General features: G+C 37.1%; 1 long non-coding RNA gene across 2 annotated transcripts in view; it reads left to right on the plus strand.

Moving 5' to 3' along the window:
- Window positions 1–22,574: 22,574 nt before the first annotated feature.
- Window positions 22,575–25,957, plus strand: part of LOC111192373 (uncharacterized) — a 33,322-nt gene continuing 29,939 nt past the window's right edge. For both annotated transcript variants that reach the window (XR_007424564.1, XR_007424566.1), the window contains exon 1: window positions 22,575–22,765. This is a non-coding gene — a long non-coding RNA (uncharacterized LOC111192373). The remainder of the gene's footprint in view (window positions 22,766–25,957) is intronic.

The raw sequence follows: 25,957 nt of genomic DNA on the forward strand, positions 1-25,957 counted from the left end.
TTTAAATTTATTTAAAATTAATAAAGGAGTTTTTTGGGGTTTGTAAACAAATATTTCCTATTATATAAGAATTAAAAAAAATAATAATATTTCATATTTTACTACGTATACAGACATTGTATGAAACTGTTTATGGACTAGCATCTTCCATCTGTGTGTTTGCCGAGTGTGTTTATGAACTAAAATCCCATATTGAGGTGTGTAGGAGTGTTGATTAGGGTTGTTTATGCACTAAAATCTCATATTAAGATGTACACATATGTTTTTTTTTTGTTATTTATGGATGAAGCCATATTTTTCTCATATTCTAACATATAGGAGTGTTTAATGGGGTTATTTCTGGAATAACATAAACTATTCAAGTGTAAAGGAGCATTTACTGTTGTTGTACATTGATTAATATAGCATATTCTAGTGTATACGACTGTTTAGTGATGTTGTTTGTGTACTAATATTTTCTATTGATGATATTTATGGACTAGCGCTCCATGCTAGTATCGAGGAAAAAAAACAAATAATAATAATAAAAAAACAACAACACTATAAACAGTGAGTGTGGACATTTATACATTTATACATCCAACAGTAATGTGCTACTATTTCATTGTCAGTTTCTTGCTCAAAATTTTATACTCAATCTGTGCACCTGTCATTTTAATATCCTATAAATTAACTCTAAATTAATCAATTGTTCGTCCTGACACCTACTTAGAAACTGTTGTCATTAGCAATAAGGATATATGGTTTTGTTCCCACTAATACTAATACACTTTTGTACGCTACAATAAAACTACAGTGGCGTACAGGATAAGACAATTAAAATTAATTAGCGCAGCTAACCTGGAAACGTGCAAATCGTATACTGACATCGTTAATCCACAACATCCAGGAATGCAGGAGTGATTGTATAAATCATAAGTCAGGCTTAATCAGTTTTGCACTTGTATATGCAGTGGAGGGAGTTTTACAGTCTGTTCATACTGGATCAGCACTCGCTGACATGAGAATAACTCAAAAATAGCGGGAGCGTAGTCGTTTAACACGGTACTGTTAACAGCTAATCCCACACATATCCGGAGACAGAGCTGGAGCAGGGCACCAGGAGGCAGGAGTCTTTCTCGAGCACAGTAAGTGGCACATTAATCACGCAGGACAGAATACGAATGTCTAATGTCAATGTTAAATGGGCTGTAATTGAACACAAGTGCTATTCTTTTCCCTCAAACTATAAAATGTCCTTACGGAATCTATATCCGTCACGTATGCCTATTCCTAATTGCTCATTTCACCAACCATCCCTTCCTGATTTAATAGAAACGTCAACCTAGCAGTTTCAACTCCCAAGTTTGAGAATTTAAGGTGGGTATCTCTAATAAAGTGACTGGTGAGTGAAAGCACAAGGTGGGGGCTTCAATAAAGTGGTCGGTAAGTGGTAGGAGCACAGGGTAGGGGAATATAATAAATTGGCCAAGGAGGGATTTGCAAAAGGTTGGTTTTCTAATAAAGTGGTCAGTAGTGTACCTGCAGAGTGTGGTTTCTAATAAATTGGCCAGAGAGAGGCTGCAGAAGACATGGGTTGGCGAAAACTGGCGAAAATCCATGTAGTGGAAGTGCAAAGTGGGTGTTGCTAATAAAGTAGCAGAAAATCAAAGCAAAATGTAGGTTTTCTAATAAAGTGACCAACGAACAGAAATTTAGAGTAGGTGTTTCTAATAAAGTAGCAGAAAATCAAAGAAAAATTTAGGTTTTCTAATAAAGTGACCAATGAACAGAAATTTAGAGTAGGTGTTTCTAATCAAGTGGTAGAAAATAAAAGGACAAGGTAGGTTTTCTATAAAATGGCCAGTGAACAGAAATCTAGAGTAGGTGTTCCTAATAAAGTGGCATAAAATCAAAGAAAAAAAAGGTTTTGTAATAAAATGGCCAGTGAACAGAAATCTAGAGTAAGAATAATAGAGTGGCCCAAAATCAAAGAACAAGTTAGGTGTTTGAAATGCAGTGGCCTGTCAGTAGAAACATAAGGTAGGGGGATCCAATAATGTACCTGTAGAGTAGGGGTTTCCAATAAAATGGCCTAAAATTAAAGGACAAGCTAGATGTCTCAAAAAAGTGGCCAATAATTGAAAGCACAGGGTAGGGGGTACGAATAAAGTGGCCAATGAGAGATTTGCAAAATGTAGGTTTTCTGATAAAGTGGTTAGTAGTGTACCTGCTGGGTAGGGGTTTCTAATAAAGTGGCCACAGAAAGGCTGCAGAAGATATTTCAAATAAAGTGGCCTGTAAGTGTAAGCATAAAGTAGGAGGATCCAATAAAATAGCCAGTAATGTACCTGCAGAGTAGAGGTTTCCAATAAAGTGGCCTAAAAGTAAAGAACAAGCTCGATGTTTCAAATTGGCCAAGTGGACAATAATTGGAAGCACAGGGTAGGGGGTAAAAATAAAGTAGCCATTGAGAGTTTTGCAAAATGTAAGTTTTCTGATAAAGTGGTCAGCAGTGTACCTTCTTGGTAGGGGTTTCTAATAAATTGTACAGGGAGAGGCTGCAGAAGATTTGTGCTTGGCGAAAATAAGCATTAGTGGAAGTGAAAAGTAGGTGTTCCTAATAAAGTGGAAGAAAATAAAAAAGTGGGTTTTCTAATAAAATGGCCAATTAACAGAAATTTAAAGAAGGTGTTTCTAATAAAGTGGCCACAATTCAAAAAACAAGTTAGGTGTTTTAAATGAAGTGGCCTGTAATTTGGAAGCATAAGGGAGGGGGATCCAATAAAGTAATGCAGAGTAGAGGTTTCTAATAAAGTGGCCTAAAATGAAAGTACAAGGTAGGTGTTTCAAATAAAGTGCCTTGTAAGCATAGGGTAGGGTGATCTAATAAAGTGGCAAAAGATACATTTTTAAAAGGTAGGGGGTTCTAATAAAATGGCCAGTTTTCAAAGTCAAAGGTGCCAGAGATGTTTCTAATAAAGTGACTATAGAGAGGTTACAGAATGTAGAGGTTTCTAATAGATTAGCTAGTAATATAAGAGTATTGTTGGTGTTTCTGATAAAGTGGCCAGTGAGTGGAAGTTTAAAGTGGTGGGTGTATTATAAAGTCTGCACTATATTTCTGAACTCTGCACGTTTTCTGTGAATGTCTGCTGTAGAGAAAAGGTTAATGAAGTCTACAGAGGAACTGAAAAGCTCTTTTTCCACCAATAGTTAAATAGTTTGTCATTTTTTAAATGTTCTTTCAGGTAACGTCAGCCACACAAACAGATAAAACACGCATTTACGTCTCTCAGCGGTCAGAGAACGGCGCCTGGCATTGAATACGTAATAAAGACTCACTGCTTTGGTCTTGATTTTTGTTCTCAGCGTGGTCTGAAGACTCGGCCCAGTTGAAAGGCTGCTGGTTAAAAGCTTAATGCCCGGTGCCCGGGGGCTGTCACGCTGGTGGCAGGTGACGCTTTTTAGCTTAAAGATCATACCTGCTGAGATGGTGTAACTCAATAGCGCTCTGCCCTCTCCGCCGGCTGCTTTAGAAGTGACCCTCATTACGCTCAGCCTAAGCTTGAAGCTTTTTGAGCTACTGGTTTTCTCACTAAAGCAGTTTTTCTTCACCTGCCTTTCGAAGGTGCCTCTCACAGAGACACTGATGACACAGGTTGTCGTATTCTGGATGTTTTTTTTTCCCCTCCTTCACTTTTTTTTTTTTTCCTGACCAGGGCCAGATTTTTTTCTGACAGGACAAGCAATAAGATAAGATCTGCTCTACAGAGCACTGATCGTCACAATGGCTGTCGGTGTCAAGAGAGAAGCGGACAGAGGAAAGCAATCGATGAGAGATCAGAGGGGTGTGTGGCGGCTGAGAGCGACAGAGAGAGAGAGAGAGAGAGAGAGAGAGAGAGAGAGAAAGAGAGAGAGAGTGAGCAGCTCTACTCCGTATATATACCATACTCATCTTGAGATTTCTAATGCATGATACACTTGTATCCATGGCAATCCTAAATATAATCCATAGAAATGGTGCTACAAAGGGTTTTTTGAGTCATGTTGTAGAAGAACCATTTTTTCTATTTGTTTTGTTCTAAGAATGTCTATAGAATTAGATTACCTTCACTCAGTCATACACTGATATCTGAGATTTATTTCATGGTTGAAATATTTATTCATAGAAACCTTTTAATTACAAGTGTCAGAAAGTGTAAGTATATGCAGCTCAAAAAAATAATAAGACCACTTATAAAATGATGAGTTTCTTTGATTTTACCAAATTGAAAACCTCTGGAATGTAATCAAGAGAAAGACGAGGAAGGAGGATGATCACAAGCCATCACACCAAGCTGAACTGCTTGAATTTTTGCACCAGGAGTGGCATAAAGTTATCCAAAAGCAGTGTGTAAGACTGGTGGAGGGGAACATGCCAATATGCATAAGAGGGTTATTCTACCAAATATTGATTTCTGAACTCTTAAAACTTTATGAATATGATTTTTTTTTGCATTATTTGAAGTCATCAAACCAAGCTGAACTGCTTGAATTTGTGCAGCAGGTGTGGCATAATGTTATCCAAAAGCAGTGTGTAAGACTGGTGGAGGAGAACATGGCAATATGCATAAAAACTTAAAACTTCTTAAAAAGTCTTTTTTTGTTATTTCAGCCCATTTTCATGTACTGCAAATAAATGCTCTAAATGACAATATTATATTACGTTTTCCAGTGTTTCATGCTTTTTTATTAGTGAAAATGTGTTCTCACTGTGGTCTTCTGGAGTCGCTAAGTGTTAGGAAAGAATTTGTTACATTTTTTAGACTGATAGATTTGTTTTCTTGGATGTTCTTGAATTTCTTCAGATTAGGGTGTAATATGTTGCTTTTTGGGATCTTTTAGCTGCTTCATGTTGTCAGATGTGTTTGATTTAAGTGATTTTTCTACTGTCAGTATTCAGACCTGGTTGTGGCTACTGAAATTAAACTTTGGATAGCTTATTTCCCTAAATAAATTAAATCATCATTTAAAATCTGCTTTTTGTATTTTCTCAGGTTATCTGTGTCTAATATTCAAGTCTATTAAAGCTTGATAATCTAACAAAATGTATGTATGACTAAAAAGCAAATAACAAATTCAACTCATAATTTAGTTTTTTCGTTGTGGGGAAACGCACCCCTGATGTCAATGAGTGTGATGCTATTGCATGTTCTGTAAGTTTGTATCCAGGGAATCTCCAGAAGTTAGATACCGAGGCTTTCAGGGGTTTTAACAGGCAATTAGGGCCTCGTAGATTTCGCACCTTGATCTCTTCCTTTGTCTCAGTGCCGCTAATAATGCTCCAACACAAAATCCGTCTGCTCAAATGAAAGGTTTCAGTGAAGCAGCTAATTAAAGCAGTATCATAGCTGAGAGAATAGCCATTATGTGTGTCCTACACCAGGCAGGGAGTTTTCAGAGAGGTGCACTGAGTGTAAAATCTACTCACATGGCTGCTTGTGTCCTGTCTGAACTATAAATAGATATTTCCACAGGCGAGATCTTGCTTGCATGCTGTTGGCAATTAAAGAAATAAGCTAAATTAAATATATATGTTAAAATTGGACATATCTTGACAGCGGTTCTTCTTTAAAATGATCCATTACAGACTGGAAACCTGTTTTATACTGTGTGTTTTATTCTGTTGTCCCATCCACTGCTCATTTCCAACCCCGTGTTGGCAGGTGTAGAACACAATAGCAGACAAACACTGCATGTTCTTTATGATGGGGCCAGAAGGACTACAATACAAATGCTGAGCTGGCTAATTTGCTCCTTAACAGGTAAGAACTAGGCTTCAGGTTAGCAAGGTGGTTAATATATAAAGTATTACCACTAGTACAGGTCATTGTAACATTCAAGTGCTCTCATTCACACTCAATGAGCAGCTGGGTTATCAATAGGTGACATAATTTTACCACAAAACTGAAAGTTTGACTTAATATTGACTCACTTAATCTTAGTTATTATACAGCTCTGGGGAAAAAAATAAGATACCACTTAAAAATGATGAGTTTCTTTGATTTTACCAACTTGAAAACATCTGCAATATGATCAAAAGGGAGATGGCTGATCACAAGCCATCAAACCAAACTGAATTGCTTGAAGTTTTTCACCAGGAGTGGCATAAAGTTATCCAAAAGCAGTGTGTAAGACTGGTGGCGGAGAACATGCCAAGATGCATGAAAACTGTGATAAAAAAACAGGGTTATTCCACCAAATATAATTTTTTGCACTGGCCTCTCTTTAACAGCAGGGTTGGGTAGAACACAATAGCAGACAAAAACTGCACATTCTATATAATAGAGGCCAGAAGGACTACAAGACAAATGCCGAGCTGGCTAATTTGTTCCTGAAAAGGTAAAAACTAGGCTTCAGGTTAGCTAGGTGGTTAATATATCAACTAGTACCACTAGTAGTTCAGACTCCATGAGCAGATGGGTAATCAATAGGTGACAGAATGAGACCACAAAACTGAAAGTTTGACACAATATTGATTCATTAATCATTATACAGCTCTGTAAAAAAAATAAGAGACCACTTCTGTAATTTTACCAAATTGAAAACCTCTGGAATATAATCAAGAGGAAGATGGATGATCACAAGCCATCAAATCAAACTGAACTGCTTAAATTGTTGCACCAGGAGTGAATTTAACAAAGCAGCGGGGAACACGTTTTGACATAAAGCGAGGTAAAACCTATATTTTCACTCTATCAATATGTAACGCTCCTTGAAGGCCTTCCAAAAAACTCCCTGAAGACTGCATCTCAGGAAGGGTGGAGCAGGGTGAGAAACTAATAGAGCCTCCAAAGAGAAAAACATAGAGTGGAGGAGACAAAGCAGGTAATGAAGTGAGAACAGGGTGTGTGTGTGTGTGTGTGGTTGCGTACAAGTGTGTTTGTGTTCTTGTTAACCTTCCACAGCAGATGATTTCCTCTCCTGGGAAGCCCTTTGGGTAAGAGAAGAGCGGGAGAGCGCAGCAGGAACTCCAGCAAATTTAATGGCTCAGTGACCAAGGCCTCCACTCCACGAGTTTTAGCCTCTAAGTCCACTTTCCCGCATAGGGAGGGGAAAAAAGTGTAATTTTGCAAGGCTGTGGATGCTTAATGGAATTTAGAAGAAGAAGTAATGGTCCTATAGTTCCTGGGTCATGTGACAAAACTGTGCACAAAAAATAGGACATGTGAAAACAGCATTATTAGGTAGTAAAGGATGGTATGCTACAGAAAGCCTAATGAGGTGATTAAATGGAAAAAGACACTTTTTTTCTTTAATAAATAGCTAGCGAGTGTTTCTGCACTCACCGCCCCACATGTCTATATTAAATCAGAGCAACATTCTGTTACACCTTAGTTTATATTTGTCTTGTTTCTTCTTTTCTTGGTCCTTTTTTATAGCTTTGTAGTCCAAGACTAGGTTTATTCCCTGTCTGTCCCTAAAAGTCCATAGAAAGGACAGATTTTGACACTACTGATAAAGTTTTTTAGTATTTAAAAAATGTTCCCCCTATATTTACGCTATTTAGGTCCAGTCAGTAACTGGAAATGGTACTTTTTTGCTCCAAAGGGTGATGTCGATCAGCACAAGGCGTCTGTGAGCTGATGTATCAGAACCGAGTCGCTGCACTTTCCTCCGAGTGTGCTGTGATGCTACTCAGTAATATTACAACAGCAGCAGTTTAAAAAGAGGCGGTGTTTGACTTTACATGTATCAGATGAGGTATGTGCTAGTCTTGACCGTTCTTGTGTTTTTGCATCACTAGTGATGGTGAATATACAGCTAAGTATAGGACTTATACAGGTAAGTAGCAATCGAAATAAACTGAGCTTTGGAAATGGATTTTAAGAAAGCCTCTGTCATAATAACTAGTATAAGACATAGAAACAAAAGATAACTTTACATCCATGGTCTTTTGAGCCAAAGAGGGTTAAATTAACCACATGCAGTGACATATTTAAATAAAATAGGCTACAGCAGCGTGTTGGCATTTAAGCATGCCACATGGCCTTTTCTCTCTCTGCCGCCATCTTGGTTCAGGTCATTTTGTACTCTCCATTGAGAGAGAAAGAGAGAGAAAGAGAGAAAGTGCTTACTTTAATTACTATTTTCTACACTTAAAAACACTTTTAAAAAACATTCAAACTGGATAAAACTGGAACAGATAGATGTCTGGCTGACCCACATGGCCACACCTTTAGCTCCGTTTAACACTGGACTAAGTCATAGTTTCAGCAGTGAAGAATAGAAAATGTAACTAAAAAGCAGCTCCTGTCTGATCCATACAGCACTGCTACTGGACAATAAAAAATAAGGGTGTTCTAAAGGTTTTGACCAGTAGTGTGAGTGATGTGCATTTGAGTCCCCTGGAAGAACTTGTGCTTTGTGTGTTGTGGTAGGGTTTTTTTTATAGTAGGACATATTATAGAGACACTTGGCGAAGGTTTTCTCTCTGATATTTATTAAAGTGTGTCCACTCACAGATTGTGTGGCAGATCACCTCTCAGACTGGAGGAGTTGCTCATGGATTCAGTTACAAACGCAGAAGAATGAAAATATCGGAGAGTCACTGATAAGATCGGAAGGTTTAGGAATGACTTGTTGCTGCTCTCACACAACCTGATCATCAGCACAGGTACTTCCAGTTCACCTCCCAGCCAGGAATCAGTTTCCGATTGCGATATGTCTTTAAACTTCTGAAGTGTGGTGCACTATTCTACTGTGCAGCAATGCCTGCACTAATTACATTACATTACATTACATTTGGCAGACGCTTTTGTCCAAAGCGACTTACAATAGTCAAGTACAATGTAAAATAAGTTTAAAGGTAAAAACAACTTTGGATAGGGATAAAAGGAGGTCAAGGGGAGTAATAGGATAGAGGAGTGAAGGAGGGGAAGAAGGAAATGAGGTTAGAAGTAGTTAGTGTGTTAGAGGTGTTAAGAGAGTAAGTGCTCTTTGAAGAGCTCTGTCTTCAGGAGTTTATTAAAGATAGTGAGAGATTCTCCTGATCTGGTAGTGGAAGGTAGTTTGTTCCACCATTGGGGAACTCTGTATGAGAACAGTCTGGATTGCTTTGTGTGAATGTTTGGCAAAGCGAGGCGACGTTCATTGGAGGAGCGCAGCTAAAGAATCATCATAAGAAAACCCTGTATCTTTTCACAAAATTCAGCGTTAGAAGGGAGCAGCTAACCAAACCCAACACAAAATACTACAATTTTACTCAGAATTATTTAATAAAATATTGACAGCATAATTAAATAAATGAAGCATGGTCTCAGAATGCTCCAGAGTCCTGTGTACAGGTTCAGGTTAGATCATCACTGTCACTTTTCTGCTTCTTCTCACTGGATGAACCGCAGCTTCATTTGGCTATATCTGGTTAGGCCTGAAATGCGGCTGCACTCCACAGAAATGTCTTTCATGCTCCCAAATTCATTCTCTACGCTCCCTGCTGCACCTTGCGGCAACATAAACATGTTCAGCATGTTTGCTGCAGGCTCACACACATGCTGAGAAAGTGTCATTTCTCTTCAGCCATGACTGTGAAAGGTGTGGAGTAAGTTATTGATGAAAAAAGAGAAATGCCTTAACGTATTACTCTGAAGAATGAGAGCATAAACAGGTGGAATGTGCCTTGACGCCTCTTGGCTTAAATATCAAATCAGAAAACACAGTTTTACAGTTTCTATACGATGTTTTACTGGGCTTGTTCTTATTTTATATAGCAATTCTCTCTATTTTGATTGTAATTTCTCAATACTTTGATCATTTATTTTATTGCAGCCTTTTTTATTATGTTTAAGTTTACATTTGATCTAAAATCTGCAGCTCCTCTCTGCTTATGAAGACCTACAACTAGTGTAGTCATGATACCAAAACTATGACTTTTGATACGATCCCTGCCTATAATAATTTATTTATATTTATAATAGAATATATAGAATATAATAGAAAATGTGACTAAAAAGTATTAGTTTTTCATTAAAAATAAAAGGAAAAACAGAAAAGATGAACAACGTCATGCTTACTCCTCATTTCAGGTAAGAACATAAGTTTATTGGATTTCTTCAATAGGTACCTTTGTCTGTGAGCTAAATTTTTAGAAAGTTTGACACACATACACATCATACCTAGTATATAAAAGACTTCACAAGGAACACTCAAACAAGGGAGGAAACACCTGGGGAAGGAAACGAGGGGGTGGGGTCATAAACAAGACACAATATACAAGGTTCAATTTATTATAACAAAAAATAGATAAATAAAGCAAAAAGGAGAAAAAAAAACACAGGAAGCTTCATTTCAAGGAAGAACACAAGTTTATTGGATTTCTCTGAAAGGTACCTTTGTCTGTGAGCTAAATGCAGAAAATTCCCATTTGGAATCTAATAAGTTCAAGAAAAGAAATGAGTCATTGTTCTGTTTTGCCTCTTTCGATTGCTAAGAAAAGCAAAGGAAACCGGAAAATAAGGCATTTTAAAGCTGGGATTTGGCATTGGCTGGCATTTGATCTTCAAAATCTGCTGATATTTATTGATTTATCATGTGATCTGTGTGGCGTTTGGACGCTTTGAGCAACTTGCAGCACGACTTGCATGAAGTGTAGAGTCGACTCATTGAGTGAATCAGCTCACAAATTGAGTGCAAATTTGAATCAATGATTTAAAACAGGGGTGTCCAAACTACAGCCAGCGGGCCATTTGCGGCCCGTTTCCTTTTTTGGAGCGGCCCGCAAGCTATTTTAGAAATAGAATGAAAGTTGGCCCACTGTTAAGCAGGTTTTTATAAAAGTTTTATAAAAGTTCAAAGTTTGAATGCTAGGTGTCAGAAACGGGCTAAAGAGTCCAAAAGTGGCGAGAGTGAAGTTGTAGCGCAGAAAAACGAGCCAAAGAGTCTAAAAGAGGAGAGAGTGTGCATTTCTAGCGTAGAAAAATGGGCCAAAGAGTCTAAAAGCGGAGAGAGTGTGCATTTCTTTAATTTAATTATTTATTATTATTTAATTTAACTTTATTTAAAGTGGTATATTTCATTATTTGTTTTATTACAGAGTCTTTGGCCCGTGACTTCAAATATATTTCTCCTTCTGGCCCCCAACAAAAAAGGTTTGGACATCCCTGATTTAAAACGTTTACACAGAGTTTCTCATTTCTCTGCAGCGGCTAAAAAGAAACACCGGAGCAATTTTTCATTACAAGAAAACGGCTCACATGGCATTCATTCATACCAGAGACCACAACTAGACCACAACATTTTAAAACCAATTTAAAAACGATGGAATGAGACCAACATTTAATTGGTTCTCCAACAATTAAATGTTGGAGCATTCTCCAACATTTAATATACAACTTCACTATAATATTAATGTTACAGTTCTGGTTTTAAACACATCTTGGTGCACCTGCTCACATGCTACTCACAATCCTGGTTACTGGCATTTCAGCAGCGCGCTCTGAATGCACCGCAGTTTGTCCACTTTCTTCATTATCGAAGACAATCAAAAAAATAGACTTGATTTTGATTGAGAAGGAGAACAATATCAGTCGTTAGCAGTGGAATCCGTCTTATTCATTGCGGCAGCAGCTGCGGGGACACAAAATCCCAGCAGCCTCGTGGAGGAGCAGTATGTCATGACCATAAAAAGGAACCATAAGCTGCTACATCGCAGAAAATCATCTTTGAAATCTGGGCAGGCCTGATCAAGCGTGCCATATGGTCCGCTCCTCGTTTGCATTCCGTCAGCCTCCCCCCAATGGCCTGGCCTGTTCAGAACAAACATTCTGATGTCCTTTAAGAGGGCATACGAGATGATTTATGTGCTTTTGACAGCTGAAATGAAGACAGGGCTGCAGGTAAACAGCGGGGGGTGGGATGGGGAGTCTACGTGAGTAGGCGGTCAAACTGTGTTTTTCTCATTATGGGTGTTAACTAATAATAGGCAGGCTGGAACAGTGATTAGAGGTTAACCATTTGAGTCAGATGAGATTAAAGCAGTGAATTGTGATTGTGAGGGGTCTAGTCCTCTGCCTGTAGATGTAACCTAGCCTGTAGTAAACTAGCTGATGGAGACCCACAGCCCAAACATACTCCTAGTGATCCACAGCTAAACCTTTCTACTAATGGTGTGCGATTAATTGCTGATCTTGAGGATCTATGGTTGAACCTGTTAAAATAGATCTTCTCCTGGTAATGTGTCCAAACTGGCATCTGGAGATCTACACCTAGATTCTGCTCATGGAGATCCTGAGCTAAGCCAGCTTCTGGAGATCTATAGCCAAACCTACTCATGAAGATGATCAGCACACACCTGCTCCTGGGGATCTACAACTAAACCTGCTAATAGAAATGTAGAGCCCAAACATCACTTCTGGTAATCTACTTCTGAACCTGCTCATTTACAGTTTATGTTCATGGAGAACCCGAACTGTCTTCTGGAGATATACCCCTATAGATTCTGCTCATGGAGATCTTGAGCTAAGCCAGCTCCTGGAGATCTATAGTCAAACATGCTCCTGGGAATCTACATCTAAACCTTTAAATATAAATCTAGAGCCCAAACATCACTTCTAGTAATCTACTGCTAAACCTGCTCATGTACAATTTATGTTCATGGAAAACCCATACTGGCTCCTGGTTATCTACACCTAGATTTACCTAGATCCTGCTAATGAAGATCTACTACTTAATCTTTCTCGTAAAAGTCTAGGGTCTAAATCTTCTGTTCATGGAAATCTACAACTCATTCCTGCTCCTGAAGCTTTACACCTAAATCGTGCCTATAGAGATCTATAGGAAAACGGCTCTTAGAGATCTGCATTCCATCCCTGATTCTAAATATCTATAGCCACATGCCAGTAGATGCTCTCTAGATTCACACATTTGAAGATCTACTGCTTATTCCTGCTTAGGAGAAACCTACATCTTAAATCTTCTCATATAAATGTATAACTAAAACTTGCTCTTGGTGATCTACAGCTCTTTTATGCTCTTAGGGATCAACAGCTAAACTCACTAATATAATTCTTAATTCCTTGAACTTTAGAGATTATGCTGACTATTAGAGATCCACTACTTGTACTTAATCTTGCTCATAGAGATCTAGAGCCCAAATATCATGTTTACGAAGATCTACAGCTCATCCCTGCCCCCTGAGCTTTATAGGAAAACTGCTTTTGGAAATTTACAGCCAATCCCTGATCCCCAAAGATCTTCAGCCACATGAGAATCTATTACAGGGGTCTGCAATTAAGTTTGGCCGCAGGCCAGATCTTTTCCAAGCCATTAAATGGCGGGCCACCAAAAAAAGTGCCACAGACTTGTAGCTCTCCAGCCCAGAGGGTTGTTGAACCCAATTGCAGAACAGTTGATCTCAAAGCAGGTAAACCCAAGAAGAAAGTAAAAAATAATGCTTTATGGCTTCACACAGCTCAAGATCTCCCTTGCTTAGGGAAACCTTCAGCCCAAATCTGCTCATTGAGATCTACAACCCAAACCCAACCCTGCTCGTAAAGACCAACCCCTGTAAGCTCACGTCAAACTCCTACTTGTGGAGATCCTCAACTAAATCCTGCTTTTTTTATCATTTACATTCTTTTGATCCTCATGGAGATCTACTGCTCAACCCCCCTCCTCCACCATCTGATCTACAACCCAACCCTTTGTAAATCTATCACTCACACTAGATCTTGGAAACATCTCAACTCAACTTAACCACCGTATGTCTTCGGCATGCGCGGCGACGAGGCCTTTGAAGATCAATCAAAAATGGATCACAAACTACAAACCCCTTCTGCCACCTCCGTTCCCATTCTTCTTCTTAATCCGAGCCATAAATCCAGTCCCACGTGGCAGCGTACATTCCTGCGCTTTGTTCCCGATGCTACCCTTGGATCTTAAGATCAATCAGAACATTAGCACCTCATAGCTCTCCCTCCACGTGTCATGTTGATTGATCGAGCGCGCTGTATCTCATTTCAGCCCCATGGAAACCGGCGGGCGCGTGCAGCCGCGGCCATGCTTGAGCGCATCGGGATAATTACGACTCCCTGATCGCGCCCCTCGCGGCCGCTTCCTGGTAATGATCAATCATCAAACAGCCCACGTAGCTTATTAAGACACTGCCTCCTCGCGTGCCCCCCTGCTAGAGATTGTTTAGCGCCGCAGCATGAGATTAAATAACAACAAAGCAAGGAGCAGGTCTAGTTAAGGGGACGTAAAGACTTTCCTCTGAGGTTTTCTGTCTCAGGCTTAATACAGTAGGTGATGAAATGTGTTCACATGCGTGCTTTATCAGGCCTGAAGCATTCATCGCTCTACCCAACCAGAGTGTCCACTGACTATTTGGAAAGTGAATGGTGAGTTATGAAGGTTAAGGTAAATACACTGTGGGTGTGTGGGAAGGGGCAAAAGAGTATCTTTAAACATGATGGATCTTACTGATCCATCACAAAGTGGATCTGTTTCACCCTGAAATGCTAAAGGCATCTCCTCATAGTGAAAAAATATGCTTCAGTCAACGTATATTTGGGTTCCCGTCATTTAAATCACAAAAGACCACAAAAAACACCACTTATCCACAATATATGCCATATTTTGGTTGGTTCTTCTTCTTCTTCTTGATTGTATGAGTTCACAACAGTAAAAAAAAAAAGAAAGCAGCTCATCGCTAATCCGTCGCATAAAATAGTCATAGATCTTATGAAGCATCTTAACTGCTGAAGAAGAGCTTATATTTTGAACTGCTGAGTCAGAGAACCTGAATCAGCTTGTTGTGGATGGAAAAGGAAGCTCTACTTACAGTATACCAGTATCTTTTAGACATTACTATCTGCTAAGTGTCTGTAGGCAATTGTGTTGAATACGATTGTGGAATTTAATGAGGTCAGCTTTAAGGAATTGCAGGTAGCAGCAGGAAAACAACACAATTTGATATATTAGTCATATTATTTTGAGATATTTAATGGTATATGATCCATATAAGCCCTCCAGCTTCATGGAATATGGTTATTACGAAGGAGTGGGCATAAAGCTCTGGAAAAAAATAAAAGACCACTTCAGTTTCTGAATCAGTGTCTCTAATTTTGCCATTTATAGGTATATGTTTGAGTAAAACAAACATTGCTGTTTTATTTTACAAACTACGACCAACATTTCTCCCAAATTCCAAATAAAATAATTGCAATTTAGAGCATTTATTTGCAGACAATGAGAAATGGCTGAAATAGCAAAAAAAAGATGCAGAGCTTTCAGACCTCAAATAATGCAAAGAAAACAATTTCATATTCATAAAGTTTTAAGAGTTCAAAAATCAATTTTTGGTGGAATAACCCTGATTTTTAATCACAGTTATTTAATGCATCTTTGCATGTTCTCCTCCACCAGTCTTACACACTGCTTTTGGATAACTTTATGCCTTTACTCCTGGTGCAAAAATTCAAGTAGTTCAGCTTGGTTTGATGGCTTGTGATCATCCATCTTCCTCTTGATTATATTCCAGAGGTTTTCAATTTGGTAAAATCAAAGAAACTCATCATTTTTAAGTGGTCAGAGCTGCATATTGTATATATACATGTACAAAGTCTATATTATAATCGCTTCATTGGGTTTGATAGTGGGTTTTTAGTCTATTTGAGATTCATGGTTCCGCTGGTCTAGAAACTACCTGCAATGCTGGGAAACCAGCTGGGCAACCAGCATAACCAGCAAGGATGTCACTAGAGTTTTATGTACAGCAAAAAGTTCCACATTATAATATTGTTTAAATATTTGGAGAACAGCAGCAGATCACAGCAGCAAATTTCTATTAGCTATATATAGTATTATCTAAGGGGGATTTCACACCTACCTTGTTTGGTCCTTGTTTTAGCGTGAAGAGGAGTCAGATTCTGACAGAGAGCACACACGTCGTTAAACTAGCGTTGGAGTTATATTATTAAGATACATTAACGCCGATGGGCGTGGTGGTTTGGAAGTGAGATGTGTTCGGTTTAATTTCTGGCGTGTTTCTATCCTGGCGGCGGGAAATACAGGTGCGCCACTGACTGATTAAAGATACAGATTTATAAATCAGTTCAGTTATATAAACTTATATAAAGGGCCCTATAGATCACTAAAATAGGGCCCTTATTTCATTGCAGACAGCACCAACATTAATTCCTGTATTTCAGGCCTGCATCCATGTAAGTGGAGGAACTAAAACACAAAATAGTCATTCTCTTAATGAACAGAACTTCATTGAACGTTACAGTTTAATTAATTTCAGTTACACTGCTTAATTGAAAATTACAAAAATGATTAATAAATGCATTTAGAATACTCAGTTCAGCTCATCTGTTGCAGAGTGTGTGCAACACACTGTTGCTGGAGTGTAAAAGTGAAGCAAGGCTGAAGCACGCCAAGGTTACTTCATTGGTTAAGAATTCAACCCATGTAGCAGAAAAAGTAAATACAACCGAGAAAAGACACGCACACTGACAATCCATGTTCAGGAAAGTACACACCGCATGTCTTTTGCACAGCGCACGTAGCGTTTGCTCACCTGTATGCATTAGGCTCTGGGACAGAGGATTTCTGGCACTGGGTAAACAGGAACCCCGACATGGAGGGTTAAGAAACTACCCACATGAAAGAAAAGTGGTTCAGGCAGCAGAAAGATTGCATTTGTTGATTATTTCCAGATCTAGCCCTACTTCCTCAGACGGGCTTTTTTTGAGTCAAATGAAACTTTAATGGTTTGTCAGAATCCAACATACCTCCCTGTTTGAGCGATTATTGATCTACCATCGGCGGGTTGTTTACAGCAGCCAGTTTCACTAAAATGAGAAGCAGGAGGCCTCAGGTCTTCTTTTTCCAGGATTAGCATTCAGTGGATAAGTGCAAAATGTCTGACAGATCTGGAACCAGTTATTTTGTCTTTAAGGTGATTTTTTTTTAGTTTTACTCTTTGTAAAAAGCCACAATATTCAGCCATGGAACAGTGCTTTGGTTTGCGTCCTTGGTTTCTTTAAACTTTGCTTAAGATTTTTATTTTCTTTGGATGCTGTAGCCACTTCCTGTCGGCATGTTTAGCCATTTCATTAAAACACTGAGCAGTTAAAACTGTGAGAATTGTTTTAAACAAATAAAACAATGAGATTTCACTTCAAGAATTCTTGGGTCTTGAAACCCTGACTCACTGTTTCAACATTTACCCAACATTATCTAGTCGTGTCTGTTTTCTATTCTCCTTCACAATCTTTGTTTTCTTCTTCTTGACCGAAGCTTGCATAAATCTCGCTCTGGCTTTTTAGACTGACTTGCATTGCCACCAATCAAATTTTTGGACCACATATTGAAGTGGCTCCAAATCAGAAATAAAGATGATATCTGGTTCAAAGTATAATATTATCTGAGAACAACAATTACTAAAAAAAAAAAAGTATATATATATATATATATATATATATATATATATATATATATATATATATATATATTTTTTTTTTATTGGGTTTCTAGAAATTGGAATAGTCAGTAATAAATGTGAGTGTATAAAATGACTACCGGAGTCCCTTTTCCAAACACTGCATAGAGTTATCTGCCCCACCATCTCCTCCCCAGATGTTAAGCTCATGCAGGTTACCAGATTGACACACAGTTGCAAGCTACTCTGAATGCGTGAATATATATCATAAGTTTCAATGTCCAAAATGCTTGTCCCTACTGTGCTAGTGGTGGTAGTAAATTACCCAACTATGGATAGCAACCTTACTGAAGTTCAATGATTACCTGTTCAGCAGAAAAATTGCCAGCTCACCTATTTCCATTCCATGTTTGTGAGCTGTTGTCTATATCTGGCAACCCAGGGTGTGGAAATCAGACTGGGGGAATGGCAGTGGGCAGATTCGGAGGCCTCAGCCCACACAGATTTTCGTCACGTACCGCACAGTTAAAAAAAAGAAAATACTGGCTGAAGCTATGCTCTCACAAACTGCAAACCGAGAATGTTGCTTTAATATCTTATGATACATCCTGATTGTGTTATGAGTTACTACAAAATATAATCCTTAATGACCCTTTTTTGTTATAGTTTTTATTCATTTTTTTTTACATTTTCTCCCCAATTTATACGGCCAATTACTCAACCCACTCATTAGGACTCCGCCTATCAGTAGTGATGCCCTAAAACCAGGATGGTGAAGACTAACACATGCTAGTGAAGTCAGACACCACCTCTTTTTGAATGCACTCAGGGGAAAGCACAGCAACGTGGTTCTGATACATCAGCTCACAGAAGCCTTGTGCTGAGTGACATCACCCTTTGGAGTGATGTGGGGAGAGAAAGCGCCATCTACCCATCCGGAGAGAGTAAGGCCATTTGTGCTCTCCCAGGGCTCCAGTAGCCGATGGCAAGCTATATGAACAGGATTCAAACCCGCGATCTCCTGATCATAGTGGCAGCACTTAGCCCGCTGGACCATTTAGAACCCCGAATGATCCTTTAAATAAGTTAGATATGCTCAATGTGTTCAATGTGACTCTGACTAGGAAGACAGTGATACAAAGATTGTTGCATGCTATACCAGAACTGCTGTTTATTGAACAGATTTCATATTTGTCATATTAATTATATTGTTCTGTTTCTGTGTTATACATTAGCACATTGCAATGTAGTTTGTATGATATTGTCCTGCCCCATGTTGTTCCATGGCCTTCAAAGAACATAATTTCTTTCCATTGTGTTGGTGTACACATATGGAACAACCAATAGGAACATCTTGACCATTTCTTTTAGCTGATAATTATTTGTTTGGTGTGTTTGTGGGCCAATGTGTTATTAACTAAACTGAAAAAAGACAAGATTTCATTTTCAACAAGAGCAGGCATCTAGATTCATTATGAAATCAATGAGGCAATTGCAGAAGTCACGGTGCGTAAAAATCCATTTACAAAGGAAATTTTGAACTGCGCTCCCACTGATACACATCGGCACCTGCCATACAGTAGCTGTGTTTGATATACCTTTCATGTTGCACCACCACGCAATATCCTGTAGATTAAATTAAAGTGTGGTATAATCAGCAGGCCACCTGTTAGGTTTCTGATGGTTTAATTCCATGTGCGTACTTCCTGCTAGTGCACGAATCCCTGCTTCTTCACCGTGAAACATTATGAATAAATGTCTGAGCCCATTATCCATTTATCAATGCAATTATATGTTACGTCAGCCCGCACCAATACATGTCCACATTCATTTAGCACCAATGGCAATATAAATCACTGGTGAAAGCTAATAAAACACATCCAGCTATTTAATTGCATGCCTAATAAGAGACCTCATTATCATTAAGCCAACCTAAATGCGTCGGTAGGGCACAACCCTGATTTAGCGGCGACTGTTCTGTTTGCGGCAGATCAGCCGAACGACAGGGTCACAGATAACAGCCTAATGGAGAGCATCCTCAGGTCCCGCCACAGGATTTGAAATCCTCCAATCTGCAGGCTAATATTGTTAAGAAATGATGGTAAGTGATTCACAGCGCTGTCAGGGGAAATTGTCCACTCCTGAATAGGCATGGACTGCAGACAAGGGGAACAATTAGGCTCTTGTGTGAAACAGTAATTGTGGAAGGAGAGGATTAAGCATTAGGCAGAAGTCTTGAATGGACTGCACTGGTAATACAACATTACAACATGCCAATATTTTGGGATATTTACCCCATTTTCTCCCCAGTTTGGAAGACTGATTAAGAATATGAATGATTTATCATATGCAGTAAAAGCAAGAACATAATGCAAGTACTGCAGCTGGTTTTATAAACTATAAACCCAACAACTTCACTCCTGTATGATCTCACACAAGTCTTTTCAGACCGTAGAACTATTAAGGGTTCTGAATTTAACTGGCAACCTCCCCTTGATGGTTCTATACAAGACTGGCAACCTATGACCGAATCTCAACACGTTGCCTCTGTGTGTATCCAAGACCACCGTTAGCCACCACTGCTAATGCTAGCCCAGCCATTCCTTGTCTTGGAAGCACACTGCCATGTACATTTTGCACAAAACAGATTATAAAAGTTGATTAATTTTTTATTAAATAGTGCACATAATGTCTAATAAGGAAATGTGCAGTGTATATAGTATTTCTTGTAAACACTGTGTATAAAAGTTATTGTCTATGCTTTTTTTCACACTGGAGATCCTTGGACCAAATAGACAGTGTCTTAGTCTGCTGGACAACAGTAGCAGCCATAGCAATTATTTATTGAATAATTTAAATGGTGACAAACCTATTGCAACATAACCAACTTTCAACACATCCAATCATCCAATCTAGTCCCTCAACATATCTCTCATTCCTGGCTTCACACATCAGAGGAGGAAGTCCACTGAACTCCAGCCAGAGTTCTTTCCCCTCCCAGATCATTATATGCTGATGGACTGGTCTAAAATTGGTGCCCCATGAGAACTACAGGTTATATATGGAAAGATTGAGATACTGGGTTACTGTACTAAGGTGTGCAGGTGGTGCATTCTATGTATAATGTAAAAAATAACATTTACATGACACATTGTTACTGATTGAAGGTGCTTGAATGTTCCCATAGAAGTTAAAGTACAGAGCTGAGCCTTATCATAAGCTTCCGAGAGCTAGAGTCCTAACATTTTTTTTCCATTAAATATTTTCACAAATAATAAGAAATCATGAATCATGAAGAATGAAATATTTTGTTGCTATTTCCTTTTCATCTATCCTTTAGCAAACAGGCTTCCATTCATTTGGCTCCCCATCTCATGTGCATTAGTAAGCTTTGGATGCCCGTGACCCTTTTGCAGATTCATGGGTTGATTGTCGTCCTTCTTTGGAGCACTTTTTACTTACCCGAAGCACCCCATAATACCTGCTTGATGTTTTTTGCGGATGTTCTATCCCAGTCGTGTAGTCATCACAGTTATTATCAAAGTGTATCGGGTTCTTACACATTGCTTCAACACGTAAGCTTCAAGAACTGTTTTTTCACTTGCTGTCTATTTACCGCATATCCACCATATATTTTTAGTATTGTTACATTCTCTGGTATTATATATATATATATATATATATATATATATATATATATATATATATATATATATATATATATATATATATATATATATAGTGAGATTTATATTGTTGTATATATTTTATTGTATATTATTTGTTATTATGATGAGAAATAATCATCACCAGCAGTGTGTGTACTCTTAAATCTGCCTGTTATACTTACCTTGATTATTTGTATGTCTCTCGAAGTGGTAATGTTCTGTAGTATTATTCTGCAATGTTACACCATCTCCAAGTTTAAAGCTTTGATTTATATTAAAGGTCAAGACTTTAGAAGTAAAAACTGTTCTAATAAAAATATGGAGAATGTATTCTATAACAAAAGAAAAATATCATATTATACGAGGAATATCATATTGGAATTCTTGTTTTACAGAGATATTGTCGAGAAAATCTTAACCACTTCTTTTTTGTAAGTTTTGTATTTTTTAATAATGTCAGAGAAATAATAAAAAAAAATCAGCATAATACATGAACAAAATGTGGGCACACCCAAATAATTATTGCACACTTTCTCTAAATCCTATAAACTTCATTTCACTTCTTAAATATTACTGGGTTCTTCAGCTATATGATATATTTACCTAAAATTGCTGATCCCAACAACCAAAGATTTATAATGGAAAATCATGAAAATTATCAAGGGTGCCCAAATTTTTCATACCACTGTATCTACCCATATTATTATAATCAGCTAAATTTATAGATATAGATAAGAACTAGATTCATATTGCTCCAAATATCCATAAAAATGAGAACATTTTTTTTAATGTTGTTATTCAGAATTAAAAAGAAAAATTAAATAAAACAGATTACAGGGTGAACATAAAATGTAAAGAGGCAATTTTTGTTTTTAACTGTAATCTTTTTCTGGAAATATCATCTCCCCAAATTAAAATTGGGTAAAGGTAATTTATTTTTAAATGTATTTCTTGCTGAATTTAATTTATTTATGGAGTCTCTTATGGCCTCTATAGCATGAAACACTTAATTGATTATTGCATTGTCCTTTCAATGTGTTTATTAGTATAGTGGCTATATTATTTTTATTTTGTTACTGAAACAGTGTTTTTTTTTTATTTGTTTTTATTTTTATTTGGGCAACATTATGTTACATAAGGTTACATAACAAGGCAATTATGACAAGCAGTTGTTCTTATTTATTTATGGATATATCAATAGTGACTCTCAAAAAAGCTCTCAAAAATATTTTTTACTCAACAAATATGAAAATTATTCTATTGAGGGTTAATTGTCTTAGCAAATAAAAAGCTGTGGTCATTATAAAAAAGTTTATAAAGGGGTTAAATGTGTCAGATGAAGAATAAAATGTGTTGTTAAAATAAATATTTTGTGTAGCTGATTTTATGGTTGTTCTGTGGTTGTATCTTGGATGTTATTGTGTGTTTTATTTTGTTTTTGGAAATTAAATAAATAAATTAATTAAATACTGCTGGAAACACTGCTGACCTTGAGCCAGTACTTCCCCTCAGGTGAAGCGGCGTCGTGAGCAGCAGCAGAGTTCTCTGTAAGAAAGTGAGGAAAAGTCTGATAAAAGCTGGATTTAGGTGATAAAACTGTAGTTTTATAAAGCAGAGCCCTCGTTTACATAAAGCGCTGAGCTGCTGGAGCTGCGGAGCAGATTGTGGAGAGTGAGGAGCGATATCATGAGAGGTACAGTGATTTAAAACCTGCAGCGCGAGACGACTATGCTAAGCTAACAGTGTATTTTCTATGGGATTCAGCGCTGGTGATATTTGTGCTTAAACGGTTCAATATGACGATTTAAAATGATCAAAACCACGGAAAACTGAGACTAGGCTTAAGACTGAGGTCTGGAGAAGGTAAAATAAATATTTTTGTGCTTATTAAGGAATTTTTAGCGCGTGTAGCCACCAGTGTTCATTTAAACAGGTGATTTTGATTTAGGTTAGTAATTAGTTGGCTAACCGTTAACTAGCTAGTAAGTTAACTAGCTTAACTAACTGGGTATTATTAGTTTTAGTGTAGCTTTAGTCGAATTTGTTATGCTTGATGTATTTTTATGGGTTTAATGTTTTATAATTGTGTTATTTTGTGTTTTTATTTAGTATTTATAGCTATGTGTATTATCCTTCTGTTGCACAGTGTTGCCCTCACATTTTTGGTTATTACTCCATACCAAACCATAGCTAACTTATTTTTAATGTATTTATTTGTTCATTTATTTTTTTATATAACGTGTCTATGTCCAATACAATCAGAAGTACAAGTGGGTCATAATAAAAATCTGTATTTGTTCAAGAATATGTAAAGAATTATATTTGGTTCTTTATATTCTTGCCATATTCTTGTTGTAAACTTACTAAAACAAGTGTTTATTCAGGTAGGCTAATGCAGGTAGAACACTTCTGCGCTCCTTTTTGGCTGCTTCCTTGCTCTGTATTTAAAATAGAAATGCAGTATTTAAAAAAAAAGAAAAGAGTATTTAAAATAGAAATGCAGCTATATTTGATATTTCCACAGGGACCCCCAAGCTTTCAAAAATTATATTTTTCCTCCTGAAAAAATATATGTTTTTGCCATCTATATTAGGGGTGCGAATCTCTCAGTGTCTGGCAATTCAATTCGATTCCGATTTTTGGGGTCACGATTTGATTCAAAAACGATTTTCGATTCTGGAACGATTTTTCAAATCAAATGGCCTATAATTTTGTTTAAATCATGTGAGAAGATAAAAAGATGAAAGGACAACAAACAGAACATTTATTTAAAACAATAAAATTAGGTTCCTTTCTGTATTTAATCTTTTTGCAACATAGTGACAGTGCCATAATAATGAATGGCTAATTTCACTGTATCTAACCATATTATTATAATCAGCTAAATTTATAGATATAGATAAGAACTAGATTCATATTGCTCCAAATATCCATTAAAAAAAGGAGAACATTTAATTTTTTTATGTTGTTATTCAGAATTAAAAAAAATAATCCAATAAAACAGATTACAGGGTGAACATAAAGATGTAAATGTAAAGATGCAATTTTTGGTTTTAACTGTAATGTCTCTACCTTTTTGGTAACTTCTGTGTACAATGTATATCTGCTACTGGATGTCTAGCATTTCTCAGATCTTTTTCTGGAAATATCATCTCCCCAAATTAAAATTTGGTAAAGGTCATTTATTTTTAAATGTATTTCTTGCTGAATTTAATTTATTTATGGAGTCTCTTATGGCCTCTATAGCATGAAACACTTAATTGATTTTTGCATTGTCCTTTCAATGTGTTTATTAGTATAGTGGCTATATTATTTTTATTTTGTTGAAACAGTGTTTTTTTTTTTATTTGTTGCCTCAGGGCAACATTATGTTACATGAGGTTACATAAGGCAATTATGACAAGCAGTTGTTCTTATTTATTTATGGATATATCAATAGTGACTCTCAAAAAAGCTCTCAAAAATATTTTTTACTCAACAAATATGAAAATTATTCTATTGAGGGTTAATTGTCTTAGCAAATAAAAAGCTATGGTCATTATAAAAAAGTTTATAAATGGGGTTAAATGTGTCAGATGAAGAATAAAATGCTTTCAAAAAAAACTTTCAAAAATTATATTTTTCCTCCTGAAAAAATATATATTTTTGCCATCTATATTAGGGGTGCGAATCTCTCAGTGTCTGGCGATTCAATTCGATTCCGATTTTTGGGGTCACGATTCGATTCAAAAACGATTTTCGATTCTGGAACGATTTTTCAAATCAAATGGCCTATAATTTTGTTTAAATCATGTGAGAAGATAAAAAGATGAAAGGACAATGTAAACAAATAGAACATTTATTTAAAACAATAAACTTAGGTTCCTTACTTTATTTAATCTTTTTGCAACATAGTGACAGTGCCATAATAATGAATGGCTAATTTCTAGCATGGTTAACTAATCCTGAATTCATTTCTAAAAGGAAGACATTGTTAAAACTGGAAAACACTTATCAATGTAACACAGCCACAAGATCAAGAGTGGAACAAGATAGGCTATAATTACGTAACAAGCAGAGAAAATACTAAATACACTAGATTTTAGCATGCACACCCCTCTGTTGCGCACTGACGCTCGGAGATTTTAAACTGTACCACGTAGCTTTTAAACTGTGCAGCGGAGCTTTTTAAACTGTACCGCAGAGCTTTTTAACTTTACCGCGAAGCTCTTTAACTGTACCACGAAGCTCACCTACTATGGCGCGGAGCTTTTTAACTGCGACAGTAGTTTCACCCAAAAAAATATTTTTTTTTGAAAATGAGAATCGATTCTGAATCGTTCAATGTTAGATTCGCGATTCGAGCTTGAAACGATTTTTTCCTGCACCCCTAATCTATATTCTATATAGTACAAACAATAAGTTCAAACCACCACCAGTCATATTAAGCCTATGTTTTCTGTTTTTTTTTTTTTTTTTCTCCTGAGTCTCTTGTAACTTAACTATGTATTACCATAATCAGTCATATTAAAACTATGCTGAAAGTGCAAATAGAGGCATACCATTTTTGTAAATACAGTACAGGGCTAAGGGATGTCTACATTTTCTGGAAGCAGTTGAGACCTCTAAGTGTGTCACTTGCAGTTGAAAAGGCATTTTTGCATTGTGCTTTTATCTTTTATGTGAATGCCCAAATTTTCCTCTTCGCCGTTGCTACTGTGTTGCCAGTGTTTTTTTTATTTTTTCTTCTTGCGGGACAGGCTTAAGCTTGATGAGAAATATTGTTATGTTTTAATCTCTTGACAATCTCGTCACACCCCTAGTCAATAATAACATTAATTACAGATAATTTCCCTATTCATCAGTCTTTGACATTTTTGTTTAGTTTTTATTTGATTATGAAAAA

This window comes from Astyanax mexicanus, chromosome 15 (assembly GCF_023375975.1).
Source record: "Astyanax mexicanus isolate ESR-SI-001 chromosome 15, AstMex3_surface, whole genome shotgun sequence".
NCBI lineage: Eukaryota > Metazoa > Chordata > Actinopteri > Characiformes > Acestrorhamphidae > Astyanax > Astyanax mexicanus.